Source organism: Chelonia mydas, chromosome 4 (assembly GCF_015237465.2).
Source record: "Chelonia mydas isolate rCheMyd1 chromosome 4, rCheMyd1.pri.v2, whole genome shotgun sequence".
Lineage (NCBI taxonomy): Eukaryota > Metazoa > Chordata > Testudines > Cheloniidae > Chelonia > Chelonia mydas.
Genome location: NC_057852.1, coordinates 134,183,541 through 134,209,069, shown reverse-complemented (window position 1 = coordinate 134,209,069; position 25,529 = coordinate 134,183,541). Strand labels below are relative to the sequence as shown.

The following is a 25,529-nucleotide window of genomic DNA, read 5'->3' as shown; positions in this document are numbered from 1 at the left end:
AGGAAGGGCTCTGGACTGGGCTAACTAAGGGAAATTTAATGTCCAGTGATCTACGGGAGGTCAGACTAGAAAGATGATCTAATGGTCCCTTCTGACCTTAAACTCTAGGTGCTCCCTGTAAACATCCACAAGGTCACTTCACTGTTTTCCTTCAGATCCCTCCTTAAAACTTCCTTTCCTGTGGTGCCTTCAAGAAACTTGACAACGGTTAGGCTGCTGGTGTGCAGAGAGCACTGCCCGTCACGGTGACCGGAATTGTCTCATTGTTTCCTTGTAATCGCCCCCATCTGTCTGTACCCATCTCTTGTCTTCTACTTAGATCAGAAGCTCTTTTGGGCAGGGGCCATGCGTTTTTTTGTTCTGTGTTTGTACAGCACCTCACACAGTGGGGCCCTGGGCCATGACTAGAGCTCCCAGCCACTACGATAACACTAAGAATAATAAATAGTAATGCATCTATGAAGATTAGCCTCTCCAAAAACTAAGCCCTGGAGGAATCAGACTGTACCTGGAAGCTTCTGCAAGATCTATCTTACATTTTTTATTATGGGCTGTGGGCCAGGTTTACAAAGCACCAGATTCTGACAGTCCTAAGAGCATTGTGCAGCATTTTACTCCACAACTAATCCCACGGCATCCTAAAGCAGGGTGTTACTCAAGAGAAGATGTAGGACCAGATAATCCCCTTGATCCACTGCAGAGCTCCTGCTGATAGCAGGAAGGGGCTTACACAGAGATCAAGGGTAGCATGCGTTCCTTGTGTAGTCACCGTGGGCTTTCCAAAAGCTCGCCCCATTGGCTTAACTGTGCTCTCACTGACTCCAGTGGGACTTCACTTTTGCAAACCACGCCCGATACTTTTAGGGCTTGCTAGTCTTTGTCCCTCGCTAGTCTTTGTAAGCATGTGTCTCCTATCTCTGTTACCCTCCTTCATTCCCTCTGATCGTCTTACACCCCACTTTATCTTCAGTTGGATTGTAAGTTCTTCAAGGCAGCAGGAACTCACCTTACCTGATCACGCTCAGTACAGTGTGTATGGTAACACCCTTTGTTTCATGTTCTCTATGTATATAAATCTCCCCACTGTCTTTTCCACTACATGCATCCGATGAAGTGAGCTGTAGAGGGGGAAGCCAGTGATCAATGTCTCTGAAAATCAAGCCATTGCTGCTGGGAAATGATACCTCCCCACCCTTGTTCCGTGCGTCTCTGGCTCCTTCTGCCACGATAGAACCTTTAACCTTCTAACCTACCTGGCTGATCACTGTTCTCCGGTAATGGACAGGACACACAGGGTAGTATAAAATCACCTTTTTAATTGTATTAATGACAGCTATTTTTTGCTCATGTACATGGCCGTGTTCTTTTCCCATGCTGAGTAAATTGAAGGTTGTTTCATTACTACTTTGTCATTTGCCAGCCAGCAAATGCCTTGTCTACACTAGGGACAATAAACAACCTGGAAGGCTTGTCGAACGCTTTGTGCCTATGCACTAAAATGCCCCAAGAGGCCTAACAGTTGGGTAGCACAGCCAGCCTTCCAACAGGTTTAATACCTGGTTAAAGCTTCACCAGTTCATTCTGAACCAGTTTAGTCCCAGTGTGGATGCTAACAAGCTGAAACAGTACAGCTAGTCCTCCTGTTACTGGCCTGGCACCATCTCCCAGAATACACTTCTGCTGGGAGCCGAGGCGGGCGTTGTGGGATAGGTACCCAGAGGGCACTGCAGTTATAATGGTTTGGGGGCGGTTCAGCATGGCTAGTGGGGGCTCACTGAGCCGTTCGTTCTTAGATGGGTTCGGTTACAGCTCGTTCACTTCTCTAGGGTGGATCTGGCCAAAACGGAGGCTTAGCATGTCCAGAGTCTCCTGGACAAAGGCTCTAGGTGTATGTCTATGCTGCAGTGAGACACCCGCAGCTGACCCATGTCAGCTGACTCAGGCTCGGGCTAGGGGCTGTTTAATTGTTGTGTACACGTTCAGGTTCGGTCTGGAGCATAGGCTCTAGGACCCTCCCCTTTCATGTGTACACCACAGCCCCGTAACTCGAGTCCCTTGAGCCCAAGGGTGCAGTGTGAGACACACCCTAGTTGTTATTTAAGAACCATCCAGGAGGGAACCGTGCAGATTAAAGACTATTTTCTTCGCAAAATGATCCCTTGGCATCTCCAAGTGGAAAGCAGCAGCACCAGTCTGTAAGAGAGAGATTCCAAAGCTGAAAAGCACGGGGGGGTGTGTGTGTGTATTTTTCTCCCCGCAGGGAGGAGAGAACTGACTGGGCCCTGGGACTCCGTTCGTTAGCGCGCTTTCATTCCTCGGCCAGTTTTGGGTCGCTTGGCTGACGGAGGAGGAGGACGTTCGGGAGATGTGGGGTTCAGACTCAAAGTGAGCTGTGCTGACTCTGCCTTGTGTTGCTGGTTTCTAGTGAGCTGTGGCCAGCGCTTCGGGGGCAGCAGAGGTCACAAGGGGCTGCAGACCCAGCCAAAAGAAACGTTTTTGAATTGATTCGTGTTGCTGGGAGGGGTGCTTTCAGCACTATCTTGCCAAAGCTGTTGCTCCCAGATTACAATCAAAGCCTCACCCCCAGTGGACATGGTGGCTCTGAAGGGCAAACTGGAATGTTTGTTTTAAAACAAACGCAACTGGACTAGATCCTGCCAGATGCTCAGTCACAATCATTAGCAGCCTTTCAGCCCCACACCTACCCCCTTTCCCATCTTCTCGTTCTCCAACACCACTTCTCTGCAGTCCCTTTACTGCTCTGCTCATGCATGCTGGTGACCCGTGAGGGAAGTCCTATCTCTCTGGCTATGCAAAAAAGCAAGTCTGTCCTCACTGGAGATCACTTGCTGTGTTGTTTTTATTTTTTTGTTTCACTTTCTCATTTCTACCACACAAGGAAATAATGTCTCCATTAGTCACACTTTAGATTAAAGTGCCAAGGGTTGTAATTTCACGGTTTGACAGCAAATCTCTTATCTTTCTGCTGGGCCGAAGGATCATGTAAATTGGAAAGAATCTCAGCTTGCAATTAAAAAAAAATAAATAGGTTTCCAGGTCCTGTGGTTGTGGGGAAAAGTCAGAAAACATGAAACTTAAAAGCTCAGACACCAGCAAGCAAATACAAACACCACCAAGTTGTTAGTTCGAAGCCAATCTTACAATTTGGAAGGGGCCTAATGCGTGATTTTTAAGTTTTGAAAATCATGACAGGTGTGGAGAAAGTCAATAAGGATGTGTTATGTACTCCTTCTCATAACACGAGAACAAAGGGTCACCAAATGAAATTAAAAGGAGGACTTGTGGCACCTTAGAGACTAACAAATTTATTTGGGCATAAGTTTTCGTGAGTGAGCTGTAGCTCATGAAAGCTTATGCTCAAATAAATTTGTTAGTCTCTAAGGTGCCACAAGTCCTCCTTTTCTTTTTGCGGATACAGACTAACACGGGTGCTACTCTGAAACCTGTCAAATGAGGTTTAAAACAAACAAAAGGAAGCATTTCTTCACACAACACACAGTCAACCTGTGGAACTCTTTGCCAGAGGATGTTGTGAAGACCCAAGGGTTCAAAAAAGAACTAGATAAATTCAAGGAGGATAGGTCCATCAATGGTTATTAGCCAGGATGAGCAGGGATGATGTCCCTAGCCTCCGTTTGCGAGAAGCTGGGAATGGGCAACAGGGGAAGGATCACTTGTTGATTACCTGTTCTCTTCATTCCCTCTGGGGCACCTGGCATTAGCCACTGTCAGAAGACAGGATACTGGGCTAGATGGACCATTGGTCTGACCCAATATGGCTGTTGCCTCGCTCCCAATATGTGGGAGTGAGGCACGAGAAACTCAGCTTCCCGATGGCTGCAGCTTCCTGCTTTCTGAGTGGGTGGAAATGATCCCACTTTTTCCACAGGGCCCACCCCGCATCCCGACACATTGGGCATGGAGGGAACAGAGCAGGGATCTGATCCACCCTGCATCACCAGATAACACTTACGGCTAAGTATCTGAATGGGGAAGGGGTCAGCCGCCATTTTTGGCCCTTTCCCTCCCTTGGTTTCAGGGACAGCAGGAGCCACTAAGCAATCTACCCTAACCCTAAACTCTAAAAGTCAAGCGGGGATAATGGCTGTTGACTGGATCTTCCTCTCCTTCCCTCGCTGCCGGATAGGGATCTGTGGCTGGGCAGGCCTTTGTGTGTTATATTAAATTTTTTAAAAGGGTGAATTGATCCCCCCTGTGTAATTCCACAAACTTCATGGTGTTGCTTTGGATTTACACTGGTGTAAATGAAATGGGAATCGGGCCCATCGACAGCACTCAATACATAACCACCCCCCAGGGCTCAATTCTAATCTCACTCGGGTGGCTTCATTGGGGCTGCGCCTTATTGACCAGTGCACCAAACTCCGATCAGAATAGGTGTGGATGCGTGCTGGCGATTGGTTTACCGCTCCTTAGCAGCACTGAGACCATGGACCTGTGCCCCAGCCCCATTGTAGCTGCCATGAAGCAGAGCTTTGAGCTCATTGCAAGATCCCTTGTGATACAGGCTGATTTAAAACATTGCCAATTTCTGCTTGTTTCTTTAAGTGCTTTAAAATAAAACCCTGGCACAAAATTAAGTTACTGGGTAAGATTATTTCTTTAGACTCTCCACAGGGCAGATCTTCCCCTGGTGCAAACTGGTGCAGCTCCACTGTCTTCAGGGAGAGTAAAGGATGTGTCCCAAGGACTGTGCAGATGCTGCCTCCGTCCAGTTGCTGTTGGCACAGAGCAGGATCTCCCTGACGTGACATAGGCTATCACCGCTCTTCACCTGGCACACTGTAGACTGTAGATGGGCTTTGCTATAACGCCTGTCTCAGTCCCAGTCGTTCCTGCAATGCTCCCGTGAAGAGTTTCCCTCTCCTTAAACATTCAGGAGACTTTTGTAATTAAATGCCCAGCGGGCATAGGCCACATGACCAGAAGGGCTATTCTTACTGCAAGGTCAAACGCGTTTACCCCTGTAAGAGTTTGATAGCCAGCTTTCACGACTCAGTCTTCTGGTGCTGCTATCCTTTTTCTTTTATTAAAGCAGTTGAAGGCCGACACAGGAAAGCAATGAGCTGTTTGCTGGATTACTTGACCTTCCTTAAGAATGTGTAACATAAGCAGCTGGTTCTAAAACTGTCTGCGTGAGTCTTGGCTTCAGTGTTTAAAAATGAGTCTAGCACATTGGGGCTGACGGGATATTTTCTCGGTGCTGTAATGGCTTGAGCCAAAGCCCACAGAAGTTGTTGAGAACCTTTCCATTGTCTTCAGTGGGTGTCGGAATGGGCCCTGGTCTGGAAATGTTGGTGAACAGCCCGGGAAAGTCTCCACAATTCAGTTGGCTAGTGTGATACTTTTTTTTTTTTTTTTTTTAAATGTGTCCAGCTCTGTTAACCAAAAGCCAGAACTTGCAGCCCTTGTGGGAGGAAGGGCTGTATCATTAGTTATAATTTGCGTGACAGGCATGCCTAGAGGCCTCACTGTGTTAGGTGCTGTACGTATATCCTAGTGAGAAAAAGTCCCTCCCCTGATGAACTCACAATTTAAATAGACAAGGCACAAAGGGGTGGGAGGAGACACTGAGTCACACAGAGTGAAGTGACTTGCTCAAGATCATACAACAGGCCAGCAGGAGAACTGGGAACAGTACACACGTCTCCTGATTCCCAGTCCAATGCTGCGTCGTCTGGACCACACTGTTGTAGAATTAGGTCCTCGGTACAAACTAGAAATGTTCTGTGCGAGTGTGCGCGGTTCATACAGTACTGGCCCATGCAATAAGGCAGTGCCACGTTTGTATTCAGCAGGCATAACTGACGTTAGTCATCGTAGTGAGATTGTGACCGTGCCCTGTGATATCATTTTTCTACTTGCTCCCTGGGGTGGGCGTTCTCACTGGCAGGACCTCAGCTAGGAAACTCCTTCCTAGAGCCTTACCCTAGTTGCATACAGAACAAAGTGTGAGACCTGATGAGAGCTTAGCTATTCAGTAGAGTCTGAATAAGGACCTTACTATTGATTAGTTAGTTGTTCGTCAAGTGCTTGGAACACACAAAGGCCCCAGGAGTGCTGAGGAATGTTTGAGTCTTACATTTGTATAGGGCTGTCATCCAGACAATCCCAAAGCATCTTAGGATATGTCTGTGTTGCAGCTTGAAACATGCCTCCCAGCCTGGACAGAAAGACTCACACTAGCTTTGCTCAGGTTAGCGCGCTAAAAATAGCAGTGTGAACGCAGTGGCTCTGGCGAACCGCCTGGATACAAGCTCGGATGGCTAGTCTGAGCCATCCACTCGTGCTGCAGTGTTCCCGCTACTATATTTTAACGTGATAGCTTGAGCAAAACTGGTGAGAGTCTTGTCTACCCAGGTTGGGAGGCACCCTCCCAGCTGCAGGGTAGCCATACTTTACAATTGCCAGGAACGGTTTGGATCTCCCAGTGTGGCCACCTCTAGGGTGGAACATGGCAGCTGTTGAACAGCGCACTACAACACTAAACAACAGTTAAGGACAAGAAAGAAAGAAGCAAGTAAAATAAACAGAAATTTTATAGGGACCGTAGAGAGATAGAATGTAAATAGCCAAGCTGGTATTTAGCAAGGAGAATGAAGTTAATACCCCTACTTTTGCCAGACATGCTGTGGCTCTTTGATGAGTACAGAGTGGCCTGGACCTTGGTTTTATGTTTCCACGTCCTCCTGAGGCCCTGGTCTGAGTATCTCTTCCAAGGGAAGAGCTCCACCTGCTGAATAAGCAACACCATCAATAAGTGCTTTAGGACTTATGCTGTTAGGTTCAGTTTGATTGTTAAACTGTTGCTCTTGTGTCATAATAATAATACCTAGCTCTTGTCTAGCACTTTTCATCAGTAGATCTCAAAGCTCCTCACAAAGGAGGTCAGTGTTGTTATCCCATTTTGTAGATGGGGGAACTGAGGCACAGTGAGGGAACATGATTTACCCAAGACTACCGAGCAGGTCAGTGGTAGAGCCAGGAATCGAATGACTGGGTTTTCTAAGTCCCAATCCAGTGCTCTATCTGCTAGGCTGCACTGCCTCCCCCAAGACAGGGTGAGAAATGGGAATATCTGAAGATGTGGACTATCTGGAGTAGCTGTCGTGTGGGCTTTGAGCGACTGAGCTAGCACACAGATAGTTACTTGCCCAGGAGAACACCATCCCCAGCCCCTCTCCAACTTTAGCCTCAGTCTCAGCCTTCTACTGGATGTGGTCCTGTACAAGCAATGAACCTACCAGCCAAGTACAAGCCCTTGCAGTTCCACACCTTCCCCTGATCAGGAAATCCTCAGCAGTCAACAGTTAGGACAGAACAGGCTGGGTGATTGTAAAGCATCTTCAACCCAAGGGATGCATAGCAAGATGATCGAAGGGCACATAAGGAAAAACTGAGTGCATGCCCTTGAAACAAGTTGATCTGCTCTCTCAGTTCTAGCACAGAAGAGAAAATTGAACTGACTTTTGTCTTACGTGTTTTCTTAAGTGAAGGTGACGCTTTCCCCATTTCTAGGCAGGAGCAGCTGGGAAAGAGTCATGGGAGGCTTCCATTTAAAAAACAGCAACAACAAAACCTAGCTCTCATGGTTGCAAAGTTGGCCCTCTGTATGTGAGCACAGCGTAAATTTATGCAGTGCTGTCTGCCTGAGTCTGCAGGCTGACAGCGCCCATGCTGCCACTGCTGCCAATCAGAACCGTGTGGTCAGCTATGAAACTGGCAAGAATCAGGTCAAGTGTTGCTGGTTGGGAATGCTTGGAGCAGCAGGAGGGGTAGAATCTGGATAATACACTTGTGACTTCTCTGCTTGGGAGGAATGCAGCCATCCAGAATCAAGCTGATAAAAACCTTTACACCCCAGCTTGCCATCACGTAGCCCCTATAGGATTTGTGTGTGTGTTTTGCACGGCACGATGGACTCTTGTATGATTAAATAATTGTCAGGAACACTTTCCAATCCAGGCAAAAGTGCACTAATGCCCCTTTACCCTTCCTCCTTCCTCTACTCCCTCTGTTCTCCCCTCCTGCTTCCTGGGTGGCCTGGGAAAGGAGCATGGATGTGGGGCTGCCCTTCCTGTGAACAGCTTGTGGGAGCAGGAAGGGAAAACAGTTGAGTGGGAGGATTTATTTTATTCACCAGGAGAGTACGTGTGAGCAAGATTGTCTCCTAAGGGAGCTGTGACCTGTCCACAGAGTGTTTGTTACGATGGTATGGAAAGCATTGTTATGATGGCCTCCTCCAGCTGCTTCCTTCTGAAAGGAGGCTGAAAAAACTAGCACTGTTTACCTGAGAGAGAGTGATGAAGGCATTAAAAAGTAACGATTGGTCTCGAGAAGGTGGATCGACCTCTGCTATTTGTCCTTCCTCTTAATACAAGAACAAAGGCACATTCAATGAAACTGAAAGGGGGCAAGTTTGCAAGTTGAGGAAACGGAATATTTTATATACAATGAACCGCTAGCCTGTGGAACTCATTGCCCCAAGACATTGGTGAGGCAAAGAGCTTAGCAGGAGTGAGAAGCTTGTCGTCTGCCTGGAGCAGCAGATTTCTGTATCCACGGGGTCGCTGAGCCATCAGAGGTTGGGAGTAACCTTTTATCTTCAGGTCTTGTTTTGTTTCTTTTAAATAACTTTAAAATAATGGAAGCATTGTGAGAAATCCATTTTCTGTGGAAAAAGGAGGGTAAACTGGCTAGCACGTGTGGTTTGTATCACTGTCCCCCTCTGGAGAGAGTCGGAATTTCTCAGCTGCGTGACTTAGTCCGTGTACCGTTAATGCTGAGTCTCCTTTAGCTTAGATGGTGGAGGCCTGTGCTCTTGAAATAAGAGGAGCTGAGTTCTATCCCTGCTGTCACCATGATGTTCAGCGCTGACCATCGCGTGTCACACGGGCAACCGTGAAGTCCAGGGAAACCCAGTAACAAACCCAAATAAGTACAAAATACTTGTGGAAGGACTCTGAATGCAGGGTCCAGAGTGATGTCATGATGTGAAAGGTTGAGCAATGGACCATTTTTTGCGAGAGGATACCAGACTGGATGGATCATTATCCAGCTCCAGGGTGGCATTCCTTAGGGCCGAGGTCATGTGTTGCATCTGTGTGTAGCACCTTTCATCTGAAGGGTTACAATACGCCCTACAGCTACACAGGAGTCAGTTCTGCCACTATGATGCTGCCCCTTCAGCCATGGGAGGTGCTGAACACTACCCAGCTGTGTAGGACAGAAAGTGAAAAATAACTTGCCCAGCTGAGACTTCAGGAGGAGCTTAGATGGACAGAATGTGCCGAAATAAGAATCTGGGGCTAACCTCCTCAGTCTAGCGAAAAGCTCCATGGGAACTATTACCATGAGTGCTCAAGGCTTGCTCCTGTCTCCTGTAAAAAATAGTGGCTCTTCTACAAAGTGTTAAGTGGGTTCTGATGTATCAGGGAGAAATTCTCTTGTTTGAATGCAATTATCTAAACATGATACAAGAGGGGAAAAACCTTAGGACACAAGAAAGTTACTCCTAAGATGACAGTGGGGATTTTTAAGATTCACAGCTCACTTGTTACTAGAGTAAATGGCAAAGAGTCTTTTGGGGTCATTACAAAACTCTCTCTAAATCACCCCTTTCCAAAGAGAGATTCACCCAGTCACTGCCCATCCAGAGAAACCCAAGTTAGTCAGTCAAGATGAGCCTGATTCAAGTCCGACTGGAGTCAGTATGGTTCGTTTCATTTGGAGTTGGATTGAATTCTTGGTCTGTTGAATATTTGTCTCTTGCTCCTGATTCCCCTTTTCCCCAGTTTTAATAATGAATCAGATCTGAAGCGTGGCTGGCCATCAAAGTCCAGATTCAAAGGCCACTGAAGTCAACAAAAAGGCTCCTAGAGACATCAGTGGGCTTTGCATCAGACCCCAGGTGAGCACAATACTTACTTAGGTTGTAAGCTCTTTGGGGCAGGGACTACCTTTGTGGTATGTGTCCCTACAGTGCCTAGCACAATGGGGCCTTTTTCCCGGGTTGGTGACCTCCAGGCACAACCACAATACACATAATAAGTCTGATTGATACACCCGGGTGGGAGCAGGATGGCTCCCTGGAAATTACTGCCCTTTTACTACTAGGCAGTAACTGGGATATCTGCCCCAGGAAGGCCCGGTAGATTAGATGCACTTCGTTTGCGTAGTTTCAATAGCCAGTTTTGTGGTTCACAAAACACTTCTTTATATCTTTCAGAGTCTGTTTCAAGAGCACCGATGGGATTTTTACACATGTAACTCCTAATGCATCCAAATCTGTGAAGAGAGAGAAAGAGACAGCTCAGTCTCAGCGTAGTTCCAACCAGGACTTGGCAAAAGGACTGATGCTTCAACCTCTCTAAAGGTTTGGAGGTCAGTTTAGATGAGCACCCAGAAGTTTGGTTGTTTGGCAGGACTTTGTTTGAGCTGTCAGAACTATATATCCTGTTTGAGTCCATCCTCCTGCAGAGAGCTGAGTTTCCACCCTTTTCCCAGGAGCTTTCAATTTCTGTTTTGTTGTTTGAGGTTCATTGGTGCTATCTTAATACAACCAGGAATCCAGGCTAGGTGTTGTATGGATAAGTAGCAAAGACAACTCACAGTCTCAGCCCAAAAGAATTTGCAGTCAACGTGTCAGGATGAAACAGATGGACAAAACAGACATGTAGGATACGGGCAGGAGAATTGGGAGGAAGAAGTAACCATAAAACAGAGTCAGTTAGAAGTCTCAGCTTTAAACTTGAAAGCTTGCCTCCCTCACCAGCAGAAGTGGGTCCAAAAAAAGATATTACCTCACCCACCTTGTCTCTCTCACCAGTGCCAGACAGGAGAGACTTGTCAGTATAATGGCAGAATGGTTCTGATATATAGGACCCTACCTGAAAACCTAAATCTGCAAAACTGGTCTGTGCCTGTTTCCCTATCTGTTAAATGTGAGTAGAAATACTACAGTACTGCACAGGGGTGTTGTGAAGGTCTTTTCATCCATGTAGAGTGCTCTGAGCTCCTCAGATGAAAAGATCACAGAACGGCAAAATGTTAGCCAATGAATTCAGATGTACCTGCTTACAGTTTGCTACCAATTGCCATTAAACGGTTTCTTGTTGAACACTAACTGCAAGATGCTGCTTGGCTGTTCCAAACAGCACGTTAACGTCAGTAAGCCTTTTACATGAGCAGGTTCTCAGTTAGCTGCTGTTTGTGGAATCCCTCCCTCTTGCCTGCCTTTGCCCTGTGAAAGCCAAAGACCAAACAGCCATGACCTTTCTTGTTAGTTTGGAGAGCCTGCTAAATACAACTGGGCTGTGGGCTTTCAACGAGCTCTGTTACAAAGGGCTTTTGCTCTGTTTTCCTTGGGATTCACTTTTGAAAATGGACATTGATGAAACAGGGTGCTGTTTTTTATTTGTCTCTCGGGGAAAGTATTGTAGCTGGATGGGTAAGATTTGATTGTCAGCGCTGAGTATTGGAAAACCTTACTTGGGCTTCCATCCTGAGTTCCTTGCACATCCAGAGCTCCTTCAGTGGGAGTTTCAGGTGTGCAGGAAATGAAGGCTCAATGCCCATGGCAGCTACTGGGAGTGATGGATGTACCAGGAATGCCATCTAGCTCTTGGTGGGGGAGAGCAGGAGACTGAGGCTGACTGCAGGTGTGAGTGTAGTTGCAGGCAGGCTGAAAATACAGCAGGGACAGCGTTTTGCCACTGCCTTCAATGGAGTCAGGCTTTCACCCAGAGTTTGTTTGCTTTAGACACAACAAATCCTGCATCATGGCAGAGGATTAGACTAGATGACCCTTGCGGGTACCTTCTAACCCTGTGGTTCTATGATGGCTTTCATAGGTTCTGTTGCCTTTCAGAACTTTCTTCCAACCTCAAAAACAGTTCAGTTAGACTTGAGGGCAAAGAATTGTAGAAAGGTCATAATTTGTGTTCTAAGATTAACTGTTCCCTACTCGTATGCAGTTCTCTTATTTGGTTGGGCTTGCCCTTTAACATACAATTGTGCTCTGAAAAGGGGCTCTGTAAAAATGCTTTTGTGGGATTCCGCGGTTGTGCCTCAGTGGTTCCCGATCAAACGTGCTCACTCCACAAGCAAAACCATGAGTTTTCCAGCTGCCGGCCCTGCAGCCTCAGCCTGGGATCTGAGAGCCCTGCCAGGTTCAGGAGAGCAGTGAGTAGCAGGAGGGAGGGGATGTTTATCTCCTGTGGACTGCACTGGTGAGGCTGAGACTGGAATACTGTGTCCCATTTTGATGCCCACATCGCTTAAAAGGGATGTTGAAAAAATTGGAGACGGTGTAGAGAGAAGCCACAAAAATATTTGAGGGCTGGAGAAAATGCTTTACAGTGAGAGACTTAGAAAGCTCAATCTGTTGCGCTTAAAGATTGAGAGGTGACTTGATTACAGTGTATAAGTACCTTCAAGGGGAGAAATTACAGGTATTTTAGGGCTCTTTAATCTAGTCGAGAAAGGCACAACAAGAACTAGTGGCTGGAGGCTGAAGCCAGACACATTCAAATAAAAAGTAAGGCATAGTTTTGTAACAGTGAGGGTGATTAGCCATTATCAAGGGAAGTCACCATTTCTTGATGTCTTCAAATCAAGACTTTCTGGAAGAGGCTTTAGTCAAACGCAAGTTTATTGAGCTCAATGCAGAGCCAACAGTGAGATTCAAGGGCCTGTGCTACACAGGTCAGACTAGATGATTTTATGGTCCTTTCTGGCCTTAAACTCTATGAAACTTTACTTCTCATGCAGCATTACTAGTTGTAAAGGTTCTACAGGTCACGTGAAGCTTTCAGAGTATGTCTTTAGTGACACCTGTGCAACCCATTGCCTTCCCCTGGGGGTTGGCATGGATGTAACTGATTGGAATTTAGTAAAGAATTCTGTTGATGAAAGAATTTCCTCTCCCTCGAACCACACTTCAATCCAGAGACGAGGCCCAAACCACCACGTTCAGGTTCTTATCCAAACGCTCCCAAAGTTCAGGGGAGGCATGTTGTATCTGGGGTTTTGCCTTAGTCAGCTATTCCCCACCCCCAGTTTAGAACCAGGTCCAATGCTTATTGAAATCTGTGTGAGTCTTCACTGGGCATTGGATCAGGCCTATAGTAACTAAGCTTAAGTGATGATCGTTTGGGATTTGCTCTGATTCAGCTCTAACCATAATAATGACTGATGAGCACAGCTGGAATGGCATGCAGTGAGTCCAAGATACTCTGTCATCCCTGCATACAGTAGGCTAGTAAAGTAGCAGTCGCTTCATTACCTGCAGGTTTTGTACATGTCAGCCTTGTGTTATTAACGTTGGGTGGATCCAGTGGAGGTTTGTCAAGATGTCACATTCTGTACAAGAACCTGAGAGCATTAAAGAAATGAGGCCTGAATGTCCCAGTTCTGCAGCCAGCAAGGAAGGAGCTTCCACGAAATACGGGAGATAGCAGAGCGGCTTAACTCTTTTGGCTTAACTCTTCAGCTAAACTCCAGTGCACCCTGTCCCGGAGCATGGATGTGTGTGTGCTCCCTCTACTCGATGGCACACCGTAGTGCTGCTCCTCTACGCATCAGGGCCCATTCCGTTGAAATAGGAGCAGGACTCTTTCTTTAGCTGAAATCTGGGAACATGCGTCGTTGAAGCTAGAGGTTGTAGTTTCTCTTCCCCATGTCCCTGGTGTACGGTTACCTGATGACTCGTGTCTGTGTCCTGTCTGCTAGGAAGTTTATACACACAGACACACAGAAGCAAGTCCAACAGTATTCTACTGGCCGATGTCTGGTCCCACTAACTGATACCGCTAACAGTGCTGGGGGAAGAGGGATCTCAGATTTACATGGTGGCTTTTAAGGACATTTTGGCAGGGACAGAGTAAATTACTTTTCATGATTTTTAACTGTGTTTCCTCTCCAGCATTTGTTAATACTGCGCTAGACTCTTTGTTCTCTACTAAATCTGTCCTCTTCCATATAGTAATCTATCTCCCCCTCATCCCTCCACTTCTGTGTTTCAAATGGAGCTGAAATTAACATGGCCCTTTTCATTTAACATCACTTACCTTTATTTCTACAGTACATCATCATGCCAGAATGAGACATTGTTCCTCCAAGCGGAACAACTCTCTAGGAATAGTGTCATCTATTTAATTACTGCTGTAGAACCAACAGAGGAAGCACTAAATATTATGTTTATGTAGGTCCTACAAAAATGTGGCCAGCATGTTTATTGGTAATAGAATGTTTGATTTTTTAAAAAATCTAGCTAATGAGGCCTCAGAGAACTCTCTCCATTGATTATAACTATTATTAAAATGGGGCAGATATTTGACCTTCAAATACCCTTGACAACAACCCTATTCTATAAAAATCAAACAGGGACCCCATGCTTTAGTTTTGATGCAAATTCACTGAATTTTTCGGGCTGGTTATTAGAATTTTGTATTCCTCAGACAACGGGTTGATTCCTTTCAGCAGCTGGAATGGCACAGAGGCTATGTATGTCTTCCAAATTTGTTTGTAGTTACAGTGTTAACAATTAACCTATCAGATGAGAAATAGTGAGGTCTTTGTAATCTGGCCTAGTTCACTGATCAACTGCTTATCTGAAAGCTTTTTTAAAAAAATTCAAATAATTTTAGACTTTGCAAACGAATTTGGCTAAAGCAGATCTGACTATAGAAGAGTAATCAAATCAACATAATTGTTGTTATTATTGTAGCACCTAGAAGCTGCAACTGAGATTGGAGCTCCGTTGTGCCATGCACTGCACAAAAAGACATACTGAGAGACCATTGCTGCCCTAAAGAGTTTATGTGCTAAATAAACCAGAGGTTGGCAATAAGAAATCTGATCATCCTTAGTTCACAGATAGAAAACTGAGACACAGAGAGATTAAGTGACTTGCCCACAGCCCCACAGTGAGTCTGTGGCAGAGCCAGAAACTGAACCCAGATCTCCTGAGTCCCAATCTAGCATCTTAACCACAAGATGATATTTCCTTGCCACTTTTAGAATTTAAGGCACTCCTACTGCAGCGATGGGCATGCAGTATATTCCCAGGCAGATAGAAGGGTGATTGTATTAATTAGATATTGGGCCGGTAGGATGTTGTTAGAGCCATCTTTTCTGTCACAACATTAGAGAGTTAATTTGGAGTCTGTGCACTTTTGCAAAAGGATTTGCTGGGGAGCCCGCTCCAGTATAATCCATCCAGACAAAGGAATTCCTCTCCAGCTTTTATTAAACACACAAAAAGAGTTCAGATTGAAATACTCGGAAATGGAAAGTTAGATCAACATTCATTCTGGAAAGGTTCCCTTGTCCTCCTTTTGTGTTTGCATAAAGCCTCTTAATCCAGGTTTTCATTTAAAGCCCCTTAGTAACCAAATGCCCTTTTTGGGGAGGGGGTGAAGAGCTGGTTCAATATTGATTTTTGTCTTAGTCATTTTTGTAGGATGCATCCTGCTGTTAAGATAAACATAACACAGAAGGGAGGATTGCAATGAATGGAAAACCTCTTCCCCCCTCGATGCTTGGTCCAGTTGTATGCTGCGGATGGGATACAACAGAGAGACAGGTCGGTCGCTAACCGGTTGCTTTGCCCTCCAGGCCTGGTCTTGATTCCCAGTCTGAGATGACTTCTGGCTGGTATGTTCTGATGCCTTCTCACCTGGGTCTCCCCTGCATCACCGTAGGGTAACTCAGACTGTTTCAGGCTGCCATGTGGGTTGCCATCATGGTATAATGGAAGGTAGTCTGTTCCAGAGCTGGCCAAGCTTAAAACCTATTAGACAGAAGGGACAATCTAAACAGACAAGCGAAATGTTCTGGGTTATAGAATCACAGATTCCAAGGCCGGAAGGGACCATTGTGATCATCTAGTCTGACCTCCTGCATAACACAGGCCAGAGAATTTCCCCACAGTAATTCCAAGAGCAGATCTTTTAGAAAAGCATCTGTCTGTCTACTCTTGTTTAAAACCTGTAGGGTTCAGCACAACGCAGTTCAGAGCAGCATTGGTGGAGGGAAGGGGTCTCACTTGGGCACCTAAAATCATGGCCAACATTTCCAAAAGTGGCTTCTAATAGCCATCTAGCGTTTTAAAGATGGGATAAAAAAAGATAATAGAAGTGCTAAGAGAAGGATGGATGGTCTTGTGGTTAAGGCTCTGATATAGAAGCAGTAAATATGTAGCTAACAGCTATATGCCAGTAGCTTTTGAGAGGAGACTAGAGTAAGGTAGAAAGGCAGTGGACTGAGACTCTGGAGGCTTGGGATCAGTTCCTGGCACTACCACAGACTTCCAGGGTGACTTTGGGATCTCTGTGCCTCAATTCCCCATCTGTTAAAGGGGATGAGCATGCTTCCCTTCTCCCACCCTGGGCCCATGTTCTCTATTTAAATTGTCAGTCCCTGCACCAAAGACCTATCTCTTAACGCGTGAATGTACGGTGCCTAGCACAATGCAACTCTGGTCTCAGTCATTGCCTCTAGACTCTGCTGTAATATCAGTCACGGACCTTGTGGTTACAGCAGCTGTCCCTATGTATCTGGGGGTTTGTGCAGCCCCCATGGCATATCGTTGGGTGTACATGAAATGTGACCAAGAGTAAGTGCACTAGGGACCCTCATCTTTCCTCCTTCCGCTCAACCAAGAGAGAAGTTTTGTGACCACTTTCTCTCTGGGGAGCTGCCCTGCGGAGGGAAGGTGCCAGCCGGGCAGTGCTCAGGCTCCCTGGGAACTGGCTACAGCCAAATAAATTCTGTTTTGCCGGACAACAAGAGCCTGGCATAGCCCCAAAGCATTAGTGAGGGATGTGTATGACGTGCAGATGACAAACACCTGTCCCCAAGCTGGTAGGTTCGTTCCAGATGTTTTTCGTAGCTCCGTGCTATGCCCTGCAGGACCAGGCCTAGAAATCGGGTGTTTTCCATCCATTCAGGAGCAAAGGTCCTGTAGCCTTGACTCTGGAGGAAAGGGGCTATGTGCATCTGTGCCATGTTCCTAGTCCTGTCCCTGCCCAGTTCCCAGGAGCATGCTGTTCTGCTCAAGGGAGGCCAGGGATGCATCAATCATACTCTTCTTTCACAGCCAGCAGCACTTCAGTCTGGAGCAGAAGAGTGGGACCACATGGATCCTCTCCTTAGTGACTAACATCAAAGCTGTGTTGCGTGAATGTTTGGGATAGTTGAGGTAACCATCCCAAGAGTCACAGGCTGATCTGAAGCTTATCTGAGCCTCTCTGCTTAAGAAATCAAGTTGGGAACCTCATGTAAACTGTGTTTCTGTTTTTTGCCAGCGAGGTAGGGAACACTGCAAGAACAGCATCTGTTGCGGTATTTAATGAGCAGCGTGTTCTCTGGGAAGGACCGTTGTACACTCATCTGTAATCCCAAAAGGAGACAAATCAACCAAACAGGGCCAAAGAGTGAGGTAATTAGTTTTAACCTCAGTCTTCTCTTCATGGGAGTGTCTCTGAGGAAGGACTGAGGTAAAAACTGACCTAAAATCAGAGCTGGTCTTTTGGTTTTTTTTTAACCCTTAGAAAATTACTTTTTCCCCAAAAAAATATTGGGCAGAAACAGTCATCATCGTTTTTGAAGTTTTTCAGTTTCTCTGTGGAAAATGGCATGCTCTTTATACCCTTTTCAAATTTTGTTATGCAAAAGATTACCGACGGAGATTGCAAAATGTTGCATTTGCCAAAACTTGACTTTTCAGTAAACAAATATATCAGTAGCCATTTTGATACCAGTCTTCGTGTTTTCCATTCAAGTTCCAGAGGAAAAATAAACATTTTAAAAAAAAAAGGTATGGTGGGGGGAGACAAACCCTTTAGAGCAAAAACATCTTGGCTATTTTGAAATGTTTCAGGAAGTAGGCGTTTGTGTTTTCCAACCAGAGGGCTCGATTCGGTGAATAGCGCTTTACGCCAGGAGCAGTCACTGGAACTGCCGAAGGAAGGGCACAGAATCTGGCTCTGAACGAGGGCTGGCTGTCAGTCTCTATGTGTGAGGGCTTGGGGTGTTGGCTTCTTTCTGGGTGCCCGCAGAGCGGAGAGTGGTGGTGAGAGTAACTTTGAAGGGATGTCGTTCAGCTGCATGTTATGGGTCAGCGGTCTGCTATCTGCCCAGGTGTTGACAAGGCCTTTGGCTTTTCCTCTATTGCAAGGATGGGCAGCTTTAAGGTGGGAGAAGGCCACAAAATCCACTAAAATGCTTTGATGGGTTGTGTCCTGTCCAGGGGTTGGGATGAGTTGGAGAGCAAGCCCACCCCGTATTCACCCCAGGGCTCCTGTCGCTCAGAGTTGGGCCCAGCTCCCTACTCTGTCCCATTTGTCTCTCACCACAGTGCTACATGACATGTGCAAGGTCCTCCTCTGCCCCCCAACAACCCTCCCTACCAGATCCCATCCCCAAGCTGGGTTGTGGCAGGCCAGATAAAATGATCTGGCGGGCCGGATGCAGCTCCCGGACCGCCAGTTGCCCATCCGTGATCTATGGTGTGAAACAAATGTAAAAGCTGCTTCTAAATAGATGTCAAGCTCCGACCTGAATCCCAGCAGGCAAGGAGTTAACTCTTGGTTTAGCCCTCACCCAGGTAGACAGGGCAGAGATGCAAAGTAGGGATGGAGGCTAAAGGCCTAATCAGGCCCTTGGAGTCAAGCACTCTGCCCATTGGACTCAGTGGAAAGAAAGGACCCCCCGCCCCAAAGCAGTTTTATAGGAGCAGAGAGGCCAGGTGTCTCTAGGGAGGCAGGGCTCCCCAGTTGTTTGATTCCTGGGCTTTAGCCTGAGCCGGGCCTGGTTTCTTTTGTTGATGGCCGTGGTGATCTGGCTCAGGGGGTTGCTTCGAGGACCCACTGCCTTTTGGGTTAGCTCCTCAGCTGGTGTAAGCTGCCGTAGCTCCTTCAACTTAATGCTTGGGCAGTTTTTACACCAGCTGAGGATCTGTCCCTTGTCTCTGATGCCTTTTGGAAGCCAGCCCAGGATGGTGGTAATTGAAAGTGGTGGCCATCAGACTGGTAGCTTATAGGGGGTCAGGTGGTGGATTTCAGGACAGTTCTCAGTGGGCAAGTGTCCACGTCACAAAAACCATCGCACGCTGTTAGCAGTCTTGGTAAAGAGGCCAGGGCAGGGCTCAGATACTACAGGGAAGAGGGCCACATAAGTACCCAGACTCATAAGTCCGGAATGGGCCTTGGGGCTGTGAAGGTGGTCCTTGCAGGGCAGCTTTCAGTGTCTCTGTGTTAGACATTGCCTGGCACGAGACAGCTGCCTTGGGGAGTGTTAACAGTCTGTCCCTTTCACCAGCACTAAATTGACACGCCATTTTTTTAAAAAGGATAAAAGCGTCTCTCCGGTTACTTCATCTTGCCCTCAAAAAGTCAGTGTAAATGTCACCATGAAATTTACAAAGCTGATAACACTAAACTGGATTTCTTCCCTGAAACCCTGCTCATTTGATAGAGAACTTTGCATGTAAGTCTGTAACATTCTCTCCCCTTTCCTAGCACTGGGACCTTACAGTCACTCTGTGATATCAGCCACCGGCAGCTGGGATACCATAAAGGACAAGTGGCCTATAAAGACCAAAAATCCTCCAAAGTCATTGAAATAAAGATTACTCCTAAACACACACGTAATTAACTGAATGAAAAGTCTTCCCTGATTAGCATAATCCTCAGGCACAGAATGGGATGAGTTTTATTTGAGCCAGTTGATTTTTTTACACATCACTTTCCTTGGTGAGAGAGAGAGAGACAACCCCAGTCTCTGCAGTGCCTGGGAGCCAGCTGGATTTATTGTCAGGCTGAGCTCTGTCATGGAGTTCCTATCATGTTCTTCCTTGAGGCCTTATGTGATGCACAGTGAGGTGGATGCAACTGTTACACAACAGTGTAACCTCCACTAACACTTTGTGGTTGTTTGTCCCCTTCTAGTGGCTACACCATAGAATCACAGAATGTCAGGGTTGGGAGGGACCTCAGGAGGTCATCTAGCCCAACCCCCTGCTCAAAGCAGGACCCATCCCCAATTTGTGCCCCGATCCCGAAATGGCCCCCTCAAGGATTGAACTCACAACCCTGGGTGGGTTTAGCAGGCCAATGCTCAAACCACTGAGCTATCCCTTCCCCTCCCCCCCCGTCTGCAAAAAGAAAAGGACTACTTGTGGTACTTTAGAGACTAACAAATTTATTAGAACATAAGCTTTCGTGAGCTACAGTCCACTTCATCAGATGCATAGAATGGAACATAGAGTAAGAAGATATATAGATACATACAGAGAAGGTGGAAGTTGCCATGCAAACTGTAAGAGGCTAATTAATTAAGATGAGCTATTATCAACAGGAGAAAAAAACTTTTGTAGTGATAATCAAGATGGCCCATTTAGACAAGTTGACAAGAAAGCGTGAGTATATTTAACACAGGGAAATAGATTCAATATGTGTAATGACACAGCCACTCCCAGTCTCTATTCAAACCTAAGTTAATGGTATCTAGTTTGCATATTAAGTCAGCTACTGCCTCAGCTCACCCTTGGCTTCAGTAGTAGACGCTCATGCTTTTAAATCCAGAGGTTTTTCAAGTTCTACAGCAAGTCAACCTGGGCAATGATTACACCAGAACATTTGAGTGAAGGCTAATTTGCACTGAGCAGCAGGAGGTCTCTAGCCCCACTGCAAAGGAGTCAGAAGCACACAGGATGAAAAGGGGGCATAGAATGGAAGTGTCTGAGGTGTGGTCCTCATCATGATCATGTGACATCCCTCTTAAGCCTAGCTTCTGGGCTGGAACAAGTTGATGTCTGCACAGCAGTGCTCTCATTAATGCAGGGTCAGGGTCCCCAGCACTCCCCATCTTCTTCACTGCTGACACATTGCATTCTTCACTGACGCTGGGCATGGCTGGTTCCGGATGGGGAAAGAAGAGAAACTTGAATACACTTGCGCTCTCTTTCATTTCATGTATACAATGTTTTGTGCCTTAACCGTGAAGTGTCCCCACCCTGAACTGGCAGGGCCACCTCAAATGTGTCTACACTGCAATTAAAAACCTGTGGCTGGCCTGTCCCAGCGGGCTCGGGCTCTGGCTAAGGGGCTGTTTATTTGCAGTAGATGTTCAGGCTCAGGCTGGATCCTGGGCTCTAGGATCCTGTATGGTGGGAGGGTCCCAGAGCTTGGGCTGCAACCTGAGCCCGCATGGCTATACTGCAATTAAACAGCCTCTTAGCCCAAGTCAGCTGGCACGGGCCAGCCGCAGGTTTTTAATTGCACCCTCAGTCCCTCAGCTTTCGGTCATTAAACTGGGACAGCCAAGGGGACCAGTGTTATGACCAGTCTGGAGGTCTTTTGTGATGTGGGCAGCTGTGCACTGGACTGAGGCTACCAACTTATTTGACACTGGTCACCAACCTGTCATCCCACAGTCACCACTTAAAATCCCTGGCAACGCCGGGGTGTAAGGGCTCCTGTCCCTGGACCAACCCACTGAGCTCTTTCTTGCTCAGTCAGCTGAGCACTCAAGCTGGGAAGAAACGAGGCAGTGGTTTGTCGCTGTCTCGCTTTGCCATGATCTCATCTGTCTGAGTTTGTTGCAGCAGCAGCTGATAACCCCTATTTCCCAGCAGGGCTTGGCAGGCACTTCGCTGCTGCTGGGCTCATCAAGCAAAAGAACAAGCCGCGAGTAGAGGAGCTTTGGAGTGTCGCCGGCCAGGTGCGTGTCGCCTGACATGCCTCTCGCTGTCATTTTGGCGTGGAGTTGCAGGTCTGTTCAGGGCGCATGTGGTGCTGGTCTTAGCACGGCCGGAGCAACGCAGAGCTGACTGCATGCCATGAGGGCGACTGCTCACTTACAAACACCTCTGACTTCTACTCCCCCCCGCACTCCCTTCCCTGATGGCTGAGCGTGTGCTCCAGGGAGCTCTGGGGAGAACCCTGACTCCAGTGCTGTTCAGACAGTTTCTCCTGTGGTGCCATTTCAGCCAAGGTCAAAAGCAGGGTGACTAGCTGGGAAAAAGAAAGGCCCTAATCCTTAGTGCTATCGGTGTGAAAGTGAATGGACAAAAGGCAATGAACTGCTACATAGACTCCCTGCACCAATATCTAGCTCAGGCAGGGGAAACTCCCATTGACTTCAGTGCAAGCAGGGTTAGACCAATGCTGAGCAGCTTGCATGTGAAAATCCCACCCTGGAATGGAGAAGCCCTGTCACAGCTCTCCCTGCTGGTGCAGGTCTGTTCCCTAGTGTATGTTCCATGGTGCTATCCTGTCTCAAAAGAACGGAGGTTCCATGTGTGCCTTTGGAAGCTGATCCACAGTCAAGTACACCTCACTCCTTGGATGCTTTTTTGGTTCTTTTGTTTTTGTTGCTCTTCAGTCTAAATTTTCCATAGCTCAGTTTCATCCCATTACACCGAATACCAACTTCTGTTTCCCTAAATAACTGCTTGCTCTTTGGAGTTTACACCCTTCAAACATATGTGCGCGTTGCAGCTGTTATACTCCCCCCAACCCTTGTACCAGTGTTTTCCTGTGCGGGTTCTGCTGTCTCCTTGAAGCCAGCGACTTATTACCTTGCCCAGATATTAAAGAAATAGGATTGGCTGCCTAAAGAGAGAGAATTTAGGGTGTGGGCTCAGCAGTCCTGAGGGAGGACCCATAGGAGCAGCCAAGCCTGGGTAGAAGGTTTGAGCAGAAGTTTGTTATATCATTGTTAATTTTTTGTTGTTAAATACAAACCCAAGAAAGGGGGTGAGCTTTGAGTCTTCTCAGTGTGTGGACACTGGTTTAAAGCAGGTTGGAAATTACATCGGCTCACACCTCTCCTTAGTGCTTTTATGGAAAAAAATTCCATTGGATTTAGTGGAGATTAAACCAATAGGGTTCTGGAGACATAACTCTGAAATCCCTAGAGTGTTCTATCCCTACTATAGACTCATGTAGGCTTGTTTAAACACTGATAATGAGGGTATCCTTCTCTATTCACTTCTGTAGGCTTTGTCCATAAGGGATGGTCCCTTAGCTAGGCAACCCACAATAAACTTAATCTTTCCTGCTCGACCAGACCCTTCAGCCCAGTACTCATTTTGATGGCTATTATTTTCCGCATATCCACCTTCTTGTCATTGCCTTTCTGTTACAGAAGTGCCAGGGACTGGACTGACTGATCCGAGTGCTAATTTATTTCACTCCGTTAAAAAGTGACTCTGTATAATTTGATTAGTAACAGTGATGGGCTGGAGGGCTCAGTGGTGCCATAGTCCTAGCAAGGGGCACTCCCACGGATTGAGGTTTGGGGTGAGCTCCCTGCTTCTGCTGGAGTCATGCCTTCTCTGAATACTGCTACGCCTTCCCTGCCAGAAATGACTTGTCCCTGGGGGCTCAGAGCAAGTGTTTTGCCTTTCCAGTGAACTAGATCACCGCTTCTCAACCAGGGGTCCGCGGCCCCCTGGGGGGTCTGCAAGCCCTTTCAGGGGGGCTGCAGAGCCCCACAGTTGGCCCTGAGCCCCGGTGCTGATGCCAGGAGCGGTGCAGGGCTAAAGCCGGCAGCCCCAGCCAGGAGCTGTGTGGGGCTAAAGACGGTGGCCCCCCCACCCTAGCCAGGAGTGGTGTGGGGCTAAAGCCGGCAGCCCCCCCACACCCCAGCCGGGAGCAGCGCAGGGCTGATACCAGCACCCCCTCAAGCCCCCGAAGCCAGGAGTTGTGTGGGGCTGAAGCTGGCAAACCTCTCCAAAGCCAAAGCAGCACTGGTACCCCCCCACCCATACACAGCCCCAGCTACCCCCTCCCTGCACCCTGAGTTACTCCCTGGCCTGCACACAGCCCCTAGCTACTCTTTGCCTGCACCCTGAGTGGTTTTCAAACTTTTTGAACTGAGTCCCCCCTTTGAGTTATATTTTTTGGTTGCGTTCCCCCCACAGCCCAGACATGCTCAGTGGCCTCCTGAGTGAGTCAGGGGGTGGAGGTGGCGCTCCCTCCCTGGATCCCCGCTGGGCGGGTCTGGCTTGAGCTCCGCCAGCTCTTGCCCCTCCCCCCGCAATAGAAGTAGAACTATGCCTATGCCCAAGGGTCCCCCAGCCCTGAGTTCCGAACCCCCGCTCCCACTGGGCCCTGGCATTTTTATAGCATGTTGAAGGGGGTCTCAGCAAAAAAAAGTTTGAGAACCCCTAGACTAGCTTGTACCATTATCTGATATGTTAAAATAATGATTTCCCTGGGAGGATTCCCTGGGGTGCCTCGGTCTTGGGTGCATTTCAAGTGGCACAAGATGAACCCCTGGCCTAAACTGTTGATAGAGCTGGGATGTTCTTCTAGAATGAAGCACTAACATTTCCAGCAAGTGGCACTTCATAGAAGCATCTCTGACCAGGCTTGCTTTCTTAATTAATGAACACTTTCTTCAGTCCTTCGCCCTTCTTCTCTGCAGCACAAGTGCTCCTGTCAGACCAGGAGTACTAGGGGCTACATTTTAGTCGTAGCGTATGGTAACATGAGAACAGCCATACTGGGGTCAGACCAAAGGTCCATCTAGCCCAGTCTCCTGTCTTCCGACAGTGTCCAGTGCCAGCTGCCCCAGAGGGAATGAACAGAACAGGGAATCATCAAGTGATCCATCCCCTGTCGCCCATTCCCAGCTTCTGGCAAACAAAGGCTAGGGACACCATCCCTGCCCATCCTGGTTGATAGCCATTGATGGACCCAACCTCCATGACTTATCTAGTTCTTTTTTGAACCCTGTTATAGTCTTGGCCTTCACAACATCCTCTGGCAAGGAGTTCCACAGGTTGACTGTGCATTGGGTGAAAAGTGACAGCACCTCACTGCTTTGCAGTCGCATTGAGGGGTGGGAGTTCTACCGCTAACTCTGTGTCACCTCCCCTGTGCAGGGTTTTCTGTTTGAAATATATTCTGCCTGTTGTAATGTCAGACTGGATTTCTGTATAGGAGCTGGGGATCTTTTATTTGCTCAAAGCTATCAGGGTGATATTATTTACAGCGGAGACCTGAAACTTTTTCTAACAGGACACAATGAGAGACAGGCCTGAACCAGAACCCCAGGTTGGAATCCCCGCTTGCCTTCGTACCCTTACTCGCAAGAGCACAGGGTTAAAATATGGGCAGGGTGTGGGTGAAGACAGGGATTTGAGCATCAAGCTTTTCGCTAAGACCTTGCCTCATGACTTGACAGCCACCTGGCACCAATCTCACTAATATGTGATATGGGTCCCCTGCCCAGCTCATCAGTTTTTCTCTACTGAGCTTCGGTGCACAATTCTGCTCACCTGCCCTAGGCAGGATCAAGCCCAAGGTGATGTAACTTGCAGGGCTGCAGTTTGATCAGGTCACCTTTTCAGAGAAGAATCCAGGGAGGGTGGTGGCAACGCAAAGGGCAAAGTCTCTAGAAATGCAGTTGAATAAAATAAAAGTCAAAAGTCATGGACCTCATTGTAATCTTTTATTTTTCCATTCCATTTT

At 47.3% G+C, this 25,529-nt stretch overlaps 1 protein-coding gene across 5 annotated transcripts in view; it reads left to right on the top strand.

Moving 5' to 3' along the window:
- LZTS3 (leucine zipper tumor suppressor family member 3) overlaps positions 1-25,529 on the top strand; it is a 131,475-nt gene that overhangs the window by 87,911 nt on the left and 18,035 nt on the right. Inside the window, exon 1 of one of the 5 annotated variants that reach the window (XM_043544909.1) lies at positions 10,293-10,425. The exons of the other annotated variants lie outside the window; for them this stretch is intronic. The gene's annotated coding sequence lies outside the window, so the exon portion shown is untranslated. Of the gene's footprint in view, positions 1-10,292; positions 10,426-25,529 lie in introns of those variants that run through there. 5 annotated transcript variants of the gene reach the window in all.